Here is a 10,767-nt window from a genome sequence, read left to right as displayed (position 1 = left end):
AAAAAAAAAAAAAAAAAAAAAAAAAAAAAAAAAAAAAAAAAAAAAAAAAAAAAAAAAGAGTAATGTGGATATTATAAACATTAAAAAAAAAAAAAGTATTTCGTATTCTTCTTGCATAGGGAAGGGGAAGAAATACAGCAGAGTGGAGGAGGATGGAACAGAAAACGTGTAAAAAGAAAGGCTGTGTGAAGAGTGGGGTAGGAGGGCTTCTGGGGTTAGTGTCACACTGCGTAACTGGTAGTTTAAACTGCTGAAAATGAGACCACACTTAAAGATACAGGTCCCTTTAAAAATAAGGCGGATGTTAAAATCAATTTGCATTTTACCTAAAATGGGCTGCTTCTCCCTGTGCTCTCTCCAAATAGAGCCAAACTTTCTGTAGAAGCATTTTAATCATGGGCACCCTTACCCCGAAAAATGCACTCACTACCAGTACGCACGACCTTCTCAGTTTAATGGACGCACGGAGGCCCATCCCTGGGCTCTGAGGGCTCGGTTAATCCTAGGTTAGGCCCCAAACTCAGAGGTAGCAATGTTCCCAGCTCAACAACGCAGGAAGACCACGCCTCTAAACGTTCTGCAACCTCGTCCATTTCAGAATTTTCCGGGGTTCTGGGTAAACTGGTCTCACCAAGGATTCTGCCCCCGTCTAGTTGCTCCCGTTTTTAAACACAGACCGGTGTGTAGGAGAGGCCATTATTTTTACGGGTTCAGTGTGCTCCTGGAGCAGATAGGGACACGCAGCGTGGCTCTACCGCAGCGCCAGCTCCATCCTTACCCGGCTCCTCCTCCAGGACACCGCCTCCTCCCCGCGCCCGCCCCGCCTTCCCTGACCACCCCCGGCCCGCTCCTCCCCTTCGCTCTCAGCGCGGACTCCGCCACTATCCGCGCTCTGTTCCCCCCGCCCACCTCATGGCCCAGCCCCTATGACTCTTGTCAAGCCCCCTTCCAGAAGAGCCCAATGAGCGCTCACGCGCACCGCACTGGCCCCGCCCCGCAACGTGCAGCCCCACCCGCAGGCTGAGTTAACCAATGCGCAGCCCCGGGCCCCGCCCCACACGCAGGCCCCGCCCCGGCCCCCGGCCCTCACCCCGCGCCCACCTCCCTCCCGGGCGTTGCCGCCGCCGCGCCTCAGCAGCCCGCGCGGAGCCAGATGCCGCCCCCTCTGCCGGTCCCTCCCCCGGCGGCCTGGCGCCTCCCTCCCTCCCTCCCCACCGCGGTGACTCTTGGAGCGGGAGGCGGAGGCTGAGGCGGCCGCTCCCGCTGCTGCTGCTGCCGCCGCCGCCGCCGCCGCGGCTGCTCGGGCTGAGCACGCCCCGGAACAGGCCGCCGCGCGCTGCTCCCCAGACCCGCTGCCCCCGCCGGCCCGGCCGGGTCTGGCGGCCCAGGTAAGCGCCGAGGCCGGGCCGAGTCTGCAGCGCCCGGGCCCGCGCCGCGCCGGGGCTCGGGGGAGCGGCCAGCCCTTTGTCTACCGGGGAGGGGCCGCGGAGAGCGCCCCTGACCCTGCTCGGACCCCCGCCCGCCCCGGTAGCGCGGCGCCCTGGTCTGGGCCTGGCCGCCTCCCGCCGCAGGGCACCTCCTGCCTCCCTCACCTTCGCCCCGGGGTCGCTTCCACAGGTGTCCGCGCCGCCCACCCTGTTGCTCACCTCGCCGCGGCGGGTGGCTGTCATCGCCGGTCCGCCCTCCCGGCCCCCGGGTCCCTGCTGCTTCCCTCACCTGCGCCCACTCCCAGACTCTCACTCTCCATATTTCCCCGAACTAAACGCTGGGCCGCCCTTCCTCCCTCTCTAGTTTGATTGAACTGTGGTCTCCCGATTCCACCCCTCCCCGGTGAGCCTTCCTGGAAGGTACCCGGTGGGGCACTTGTCTCACCTGGATGGCGGGCGCGTATGCACGAACCTGCAAAATTAACCACCTGGAGCCCCAAACTGCACCTCTCACCTCCTTTTCATCACCCCACCCCAACCACCTTCCTTTTTTGGAACCTGGTAACCGAGACACCCAGGTCTGGACACCCAGCCTCTGCTAGGCCCTCCATTCATCCCTCTGCCTTGTGAGCTGAACTTGTCTGAGCAGCGCCTGTCTTCAGGATAGCCCCTGGGAAGGCGGAGGGGGCCGTGTTGGCAGCAAATCAAGAGTTTTATGAATAATGAGACGTGTGGCTTGCAGCACCTCCTATCTGAGGATCTCAGTATGCTCCAGCTGTTAATTATTTTGTCTCCTGTCACTCACAGAACTGAGAGAAACATGTTTAGCCAACTGCTGAGTAAATTGAGGCACAGGGTGTGTGGGTAAGGAACCTGGAGGCAAGTCAGGGTTTGCCTTGAGGTTTTGTTTTCAGGAGCCTTGGCTCTTAGCTCCCTGCTACAACCACTGGGCTCCAGTTCCTGGCGTGTGTCCCCATGTGATAACTGATCTCTTGTGCCATTAAAGTGTCCAGAGATACCAGCAGCTTCCTCAGATTTAAAGTAGGACTTTGGAGCCGGGCGCGGTGGCTCAAGCCTGTAATCCCAGCACTTTGGGAGGCCGAGGCGGGTGGATCACGAGGTCAAGAGATCGAGACCATCCTGGTCAACATGGTGAAACCCCGTCTCTACTAAAGCTACAAAAAATTAGCTGGGCATGGTGGTGCGTGCCTGTAATCCCAGCTACTCAGGAGGCTGAGGCAGGAGAATTGCCTGAACCCAGGAGGCGGAGGTTGCGGTGAGCCGAGATCGCGCCATTGCACTCCAGCCTGGGTAACAAGAGCGAAACTCCGTCTCAAAAAAAAAAAAATAAATAAAAAAAAAAATAAAGTAGGACTTTGGATCATAAATAAAGGTGCCGGCTGTTAAATGCCAATGTGTCATTCATGGTTTGCTGGTGGAGTTCATGGTCCTCCCTTGTAAATGCAAATCACCTCTATGGGATGGAGATTCATTCATTCAGTAGTGAGCATTTACTATGTGCCAGGCACCATTCCAAGTACTGGGGCTTTAGTGGGGAAGACAGGCACGGTTTGTGCCCTCCTTAGAGATGACATTTTAAAGAGGAGGGAAGTCACACAATAAGTGAGTAAACAAGTGTACAAAATAATTTCAGTAGTGGTAAGTGCTGTGAAGGTAGAGAGGAGACAGATTACATATAAGAATCTGTGGATCAGGCCGGGCACAGTGGCTCATGCCTGTAATCCCAGCACTTTGGGAGGCCTGGCCAACATGATGAAACCCCATCTCTACTAAAAATGCAAAAATTAGCCAGGCGTGATGACACCTGTCTGTAGTCCCAGCTGCTTGGGAGACTGAGGCAGGAGAATTGCCTGAACCTGGGAGGCAGAGTTGCAGTGAACCAAGATCACACCACTGCACTCCAGCCTGGGTGACAGAGCAAGACTCCGTCTTGGGGGGGGGGGGGAAGAACCTATGGATCAAAACAGTGATTTTGTAGGTAATAATAAAGAGTTTGGATTTTACTCCAAGAACAGTTAGAGGCCATTGAAGGGTTTTAAGCAGAGAGAGGATAAAGTCTGATTTGTTCTGAAAGATTGTTCTGGCTGCTGTGTAGCGACTGGATTGTAAGGAGCAAAGGTAGAGGCAGGGATACCAATTATGAGACAGACGGTTGCAGCTACCTGGCAGGAGATGATGGTGGCTTGAGGGATCGGGGCAGTGGCCATGGAAATGAAGAGGTGGAGTCAGTCTGTTCCCTCTGGGAGAGCTGCAAAGTAAAACTTTGGAGACTGAGATTTAGATGTCTCATAACAACATGCTCATAGAACAGGTCCCCTTCTCCTTGATTGGAGAGGGTTTATGGGTTTAAAAACCAGTTAGAGGTGGAGGAGGGCAGAATATACTGGGCTTCATTCCCACATCCGGTTGTGTTATTTAAATAGGAACATTACTGCCTCTGTTGGAAGATGTTGCACCAAGAAATTGGGCCTGTTCTCATGATAGGTGGGAGAACGACTCAGTGGCCACAAACTTGAGAATAAGGCTGGGTGCAGTGGCTCATAGCTGTAAACCCAGCACTTTGGGAGGCCAAGGCTGGCAGATCACCTGAGATCAGGAGTTGGAGACCAGCCTGGCCAACATGGTGAAAAGCCATCTCGACTAAAAATACAAAAATTAGCCGGACATGATGGCGGGTGCCTGTAATCCCAGCTACTTGGGAGGCTAAGGTGGGAGAATCACTTGAACCCGGGAGGTGGATATTGCAGTGAGCTGAGATCGTGCCGCTGTACTCCAGCCTGGGTGACAGAGGAAGATTCCATCTCAACAGCAACAACACCAAAACAACAACAAACAATAAAACTTGATCTTCATGCTGCTCTAAATCTGTGCTGTCAGAACATGTCAGAATGAGAGGACCTTGGGAGTTACATAGGCCAGCCCCTTCTTTTATGGTTAAGCATCTGTGGCCCCTAGAAGCTGGCTCTTTTGATGTCTTATAGCAGTTTATGCGTTTTCTTATGATGCCTGTCAGTTTCTACCCCGTTTCAGCTACATATGTACACGTGTGACTCTGAGCTTTCTGAGACCAGATCTCTGCTGGGTTTGTCTTTGCAACAACCACAGTGTCTAGATCAGTGCCCTGCACAAAATCTAAACTCTCCAAATATTGGTTAACTTGCCTGGCATCTCAGGGCACCAGAAGTCCTGCCCCTGCCCCTGCCTTTTCATCAGACAGTGCTTATTGTAGACTCCTCATCCAGGATCAACATAGTGTAAACCCAGCAGTCTCTTGTTCACAGTGCTCACAGGACAGGGCAGTCCTTCCTTGACGGGTCTGCTTTCTCTCCATCCCTGCCTACTGGGAACAGCTGCTGCAGGTGCTGACCAAGTAGTTATTTGACACTCAGCAAATATGAAGTGTAGCTCTTAATTAGACCACGGACTTTGTACCAAGACTATCAGGTTTGGATCCTGGTTCTGCCATCAGGCGCTGCATGATCTTCAGTAGGTAACTTAATCTCTCTGTGTCTCAGTTTCCCCATATGTGCAATAGTAATATTTTTCTCATGGAGTTGTTGGATTAAATTAAGTAATACCTAGTAGATACTCAGAAGAGCACCTGGCACTTAGTATATGATAAATTGAAGTATTAACTATTATTTTGCCTTTGTTTATCTGCTTTTTTTTTTTTTGAGACAGAGTCTCACTTTGTTGTTCATGCTGGAGTTCAGTGGCGTGATCTTGACTCACTGCAACGTCTGCCTCCCAGGTTCAAGCAATTCTCCTGCCTCAGCCCCCTGAGTAGCTGGGATTACAGGCGTGCACCACCATGCCTGGATAATTTTTGTATTTTTAGTAGAGACAGGGTTTCACAGTGTTGGTCAGGCTGGTCTCAAACTCCTGACATCATGATCCGCCTGATTCAGCCTCCAAAGTGTTGGGATTACAGGCATGAGCCACCATGTCCAGCCTGTTTATCTGCTTCTTACCTCCCACCTGCATTTAAGCTCTTTGAGAGCAGAGATTTTTGTCTCTTTTTGTCTACTCTTAAAATCTGGTACCCAAATTTTGTAGTACTCTGAAAATACTTGAATGACTTATTGAGTGTCTATATGCTAGGTACTGTTGCAGGTGCTGTGGACATAGCCAAGAACAAGATCAAAATGCATGAGAGACAGATAGTAAACAAATGGACAAGTCAACAAAAGTATGTAGGGTGAGATATGGGGGAAAATAAAACAGAAAATGGAAAGTGGCTGGGATGAGGGTTAGGGTCTTAGCTTTAGCTAGCTCTGAGAAGGTGGCTTTTGGGAGACCTGCATGGTGATCCAGAGGGACAGCTTTGCAGACAGAGAGGACTGCAAGAATAATCAGCCCAGAGGGTCTGGAGTGTGGTTAGTAATGAGTCGGCAGGGGCCAAATTTGTGGCCATGGTAAGGAGTTTGGATTTTACTCTTGAATTCTGAACAGTGGGAAGTTCCTGCATGGGAACTTTTCCTGGGGATCTAGGAGAATATTTGAGTCCACACTAAAAGACAGAGCAGGATGTTAGAAAGAGCATTTGGAATAGGCTTTTTGTCCTGGGAAGCTTTTGGAGGCCAGCTGGAGTATTGAGTTTCTTCCCATCAAGTTCCTTATTTCTCTGGCCTGGTCCCCTGAAGGTGTGGGAAGCATCAGCTAGGTTGATGATGGTCCTGGTATGTGTGTCCGTGTGCCTGCATTTTATTGAGCTTCCTTTTTTCCGAGTCCCTAAGTCATCAGCAAACGTTTCTTGCGTTGAATGAATGAGTGTTGCCGGTGCTTAGCAGCTTGTCGTCTACAGTGGAATGTCTGTGTTCTCGGCTCCTATCTGTGTGAGTTAAAGCTTCTTATCTTGGCAGTGACTCTTAAGTAGACTTGGAGTTTTGCAGCCATTCTTCATATATGCATCAGAGGCGCACACACATATATATCACAGTTTCTTTGTTGGGAGTATACCAAGATTGACTGGACAGCTTTCCTACCCCCACCCCATCCAGTCTTCTGCTATCACCAGGCCCTTTCTAGAGGGTTGGGCCACACTGGCACTTCTGACCATCTCCCGTTTGATTGCATGATCTGGAACACAGTGGTACTTAGAAAGCATAGGCTTTCTTTGGTATGGGCTGAGTGGAGTTGGGAAACTCAGTAGAGCACTGAGCGAAATGGCATGTCAAACCCAAGGGCTCCACTCACCAGGAATCCAGATGGGCCTCTTTAGATTGGGTGCCGTTGGCCAGCTTTTCAGATCCCCTTTTGGTCCTCCCATCATCAGTTATTGTCAACAATGCCACTTGCTCTGCTAACCTTGAGAGGCCAACACAAGTTAGTGGGACTCAAATAGGACGCTTGTGTTGCCAGTCATTTTCAGAGTCTTGGGGCATTTTATTGGCAGAATCTGAAATGCCTGCTAGTCATATGTCATGTGTGGCCTTGTAAAAACTAAACACAGTGTGGGTGCAAGCTTTTTCTCTTGTAGCTGAGAAAGGGAATGATAGTGGCATTTTACATACACTGTCTCATTTAATCCTCACGGTTTCTGAGATACGTACCATTATCACCATTTTGCATGTTCAGAGACTGAGGCCTAGAAACGTTAAGTAACGTGTTTGAGATCTAGCTAGTTGGGAACAGAATCGGATTCAAACCAGGCAGTATGACTCCGAAGCAGAGCTCAGAGTACCATGTTATATATTGATTCTCAGCAGAAACCATAGAGAAGAAACAAAAGTCTCCCTTAAGCCCAATGTAGGTGATAACTCGCTGGCCGCTCCAAAGGATTTGCATCCTAGGCCCTTTCCCTGTCTTATCTGACTGTGGGCAAGCTAATTAACCTCCCTTTGCCTTACTTAACCTTGACTGTAAATGGGGATAATGATACTTGAACCTTCGTAGTTCCCAGGGGGCATGATGGTGTTTGAGCCAAAGTGCTTTTGAACTTCTTTTATGAAAGGGAACTAAGCACCAACTGCTGTTATACACAGTTATTAAAGACCTATTATGCTCTGGTCCTCCATGAAGCCTTGTTTAAAAGGGAAAGACAACAGTCCCCAGAGGGAAGGGTGTCCTTCTGTGGGGGAATAACTGGACAAAAACATTGTTTCTCCCCTGTGGAAGTTTCTTAAGTATCGAGGGTCATACCTATGGCTCCATTTTTCATGGTTGTGTTGTAGTGTATAAGCTCCTGTAAACAGTGTGTGTCCTATGCATCATAACATGATTGAGGACCCCCGATGGCAGGGCCAAGAGGAGGTTAAAGGGCTTGGTTTCTTTTTTTTTTTTGAGACGGAGTTTTGCTCTTGTTACCCAGGCTGGAGTGCAATGGCGCGATCTCGGCTCACCACAACCTCCGTCTCCTGGGTTCAGGCAGTTCTCCTGCCTCAGCCTCCTGAGTAGCTGGGATTACAGGCACGTGCCACCATGCGCAGCTAATTTTTTGTATTTTTAGTAGAGACGGGGTTTCACCATGTTGACCAGGATGGTCTCAATCTCTTGACCTCGTGATCCACCCGCCTCGGCCTCCCAAAGTGCTGGGATTACAGGCTTGAGCCACCGTGCCCGGCCTAAAGGGCTTGGTTTCTAATCTTGGTTCTGATGTTTTTTATAAGCCAGGAGCACAGAGACACCAAGAAGTGGTGATTGTCTTCCGTTATTCCTCCCTACCTCTCCTTCCTTCTAATGACTCATTGATTCAATTAATAAATATTTCTTGAAGCTTTATTACAATCTGGGCACCATCATACGTATTAGGATACCGTGGTAAGCAGGATAAAAATAGTTTTTTCCCATAACAAGCTCATAGTCTAGGACCAAGAGGCTTGTTACATAGTTGGGGTCATGTGAATGAAGAAAGAATGATTTGATGAGAGTACTTTGAACTCTTAGGAGGAGAGTCAGGATATGATTTCCAGAAGTACACACCTGCCCCAGTGGCTACCTGCCCTGAGTGGATATTAAGGTTGGGGGCTGGGTTGGTTTTCCAGAAGAGCAGTCGAAGAGTTAAACAGTTAGAGCCCTTCTGTGTCATGTAACAAAAGCTGTACTTGGTATGGACATCTTGAGTAACAGTGCACGCCTCAGGAGCCATGGTTAGCAAGAATTCCCTTCCCACTTAAAGTCTTAACCCTTTGACTGTTACTTGAGTTCAAGTCCGAGAGAAATGATCACATTGAGGATTTCTTTTCAAAGTTTTTGCATGGGGCTGTGGATTTTGAAGTTCTGCCACTACCTTAGTGCGCTTCTTGTGTAACAGCCACCAGACCTCGTCTCTGCAGAGTTCTCTTCCTGCCCGACACATCTCTCCCTGCCAGCTTTGGAAAGCAGGCATATGATGGCAGGTGGGCTCTCCACAGTGCTCATGGGGTTCCTGGAGGAAGTGATGCACAGGGACACCTATGTCCTCTAGCCCCCATTTTGGGTCAATATATGCAGATTAGGGTGAGGGCAGGGTTCTTTCTTCCGCAAGCACCAGGCTTTCAGGTTTCTTCAAAGACCAAGGTCAGGGAGGTCTAGCAAGCAGTTCATGTGAAAGCACACAGTGTTCCTCTGTCCCTCCAGCCAGGGCTGGGTGGAGAGAGCAAAGGGTTGGCAGAGCAGCCATTCACATTCGGAGTGAGAGGAGGGTGCCAGGACAGCGTGGCATATCTTCGTGTGATGTTATTTTCACCAGCTCCTGTATGTAGCACTCCTGGTGCTAATCAGCTGCCCCTTCAAGCTGAGGGGTGGGGCAGCAGCATCCAGCATCTGATTAGGAGGGCAAGGCCTGCACAGCAAGGAGGCCAGGTCACTCAGTGCACCTGGACATCTTCAAGTGTGGTTGGAGCCCACAGTGACGCCGTTTCAGCTAGAAGATTGTGACCCATTTCCATATCCTCTCCCATGTGGAGAACTGGGGAGGAGGCTTTGAGAGCCAGCTCCAATTAAGGCTTTTTTTTCAGCCCCAGTAGCACCCAAGTGTCCAACCCACTTGTTTTCTGCTGCTGGAATCCTGTGGTCAATGTCCCTGACCTGAACTGAATAACCACCCCAGGGCAGATGAAGTTACTATCCCTAAAGTCCTAGATTCTGCCAGTAAGGATTCCTGTGAAGACCAGGGTTCCTTGTGGACCGAACACCTCATGGAATGTGGGCCCCACCCCTGTTCTTCCTGATCAATCACCAGGCAAACCTTGGACCAGTTTCCAAGGAGATGCTTTAGCTTTGACCTCCCTATCCAGACTGAGGCCTCACAGCTGCCTGCCTCAGGCAGTCCTAGCTTCCCAGAGACCCATCCTGACCCTGATTGGCACCCTTGGCAAATATCTTTCTGCAGGAATATGAAATAAGACATTTCTGACCTACTGGGTTTCTTTTATTCTCTCCAGGTAGAGGACGTTTTAATGATTCTCCCTTTGTAATTTACATTTCTTTTGTGTGTTGGGGAGGGGCCTGGGGTGTGATTTAAATACGTGAAGCTGTTAGTACTGCTAGCACTTAAGCCGGTAGGGTGGTGAGTCTGAACCCCTGAATAATCCCATTTTATTTACCAAGAAGGGAGCAAAAGGTGGTAACTGCCAAGGTCAGCTCTGGCCAGGCCCTATGAGCCTATTCCTGAGCATGTGCTCACACTTGGCTTCAAGACGGAAGCAGAGGGTCCTTCTCCCTCTGTGTGTGTCACTGCTGTTGGCACTGCCCACAGCCTCCAGGGGCACATGGCCTTCCTCTGGCCGATCGCTGGAGTTACAGGAATATGAGGTGCTGGTGATTTTTTGGGAGACTTGGTGGGGCTTACGGGCAAGCAAGCTGACCCGCAGTTCTGCTTTCCTGCACAGAGCAGTCTTCCAGAGCTCATGGTGGGATGTAAAGAGCTCAGGCAGCTGGAGCAGCATGGAGTCCTGGCTCCTTCCTCCCTCCTGAGGTGCTGCTGCCGCTGCCACCAAGGGGTCACGTGTGCCCGTCTGCCTTTCATTTGCCTTGGGTGCCGGCTACCCACTCTCACTTCCTAATCTTCTCTGACGAGGAGTGGCCTGTTAGGTCCATGAGTGGTGACAGTGGAGATTGAAGTGCTCAATGTCAGGCACCGCACTGCATTGGCAGGACCACTCAGACAAAGGATGTTCTTTCGTTCTGATCTGACTCCATTCCATTTCATTTAAAAACATCATTCGCCCAGGCTGGAGGGCAATGGCACGATCACAGCTCACTGCAGCCTTGACCTCCCAGGTTCAAGTGATCCTCCCACCTCAGCCTCCCAAGTAGTTGGGACCACAGGCACATGCCATCATGCCGCACTTTTTAAATTTTTTTTTTTGATTTTTTGGTAGAGACAGGATTTCTCTAT

General features: G+C 50.4%; 1 protein-coding gene across 2 annotated transcripts in view; it reads left to right on the top strand.

Annotated features, from left to right (window-relative positions):
• The first annotated feature begins 1,114 nt into the window (after positions 1-1,114).
• CTNNBIP1 (catenin beta interacting protein 1) overlaps positions 1,115-10,767 on the top strand; it is a 63,024-nt gene continuing 53,371 nt past the window's right edge. The window contains exon 1 of one of the 2 annotated variants that reach the window (XM_017503721.2): positions 1,115-1,388. The gene's annotated coding sequence lies outside the window, so the exon portion shown is untranslated. The remainder of the gene's footprint in view (positions 1,389-10,767) is intronic. The other variant, XM_017503730.2, reaches the window with a different exon arrangement.

Source organism: Cebus imitator, unplaced genomic scaffold, assembly GCF_001604975.1.
Source record: "Cebus imitator isolate Cc_AM_T3 unplaced genomic scaffold, Cebus_imitator-1.0 Scaffold15, whole genome shotgun sequence".
NCBI lineage: Eukaryota > Metazoa > Chordata > Mammalia > Primates > Cebidae > Cebus > Cebus imitator.
Note: the sequence above shows the minus strand (reverse complement) of the source record. Positions and strands in the feature narration are given on the sequence as shown.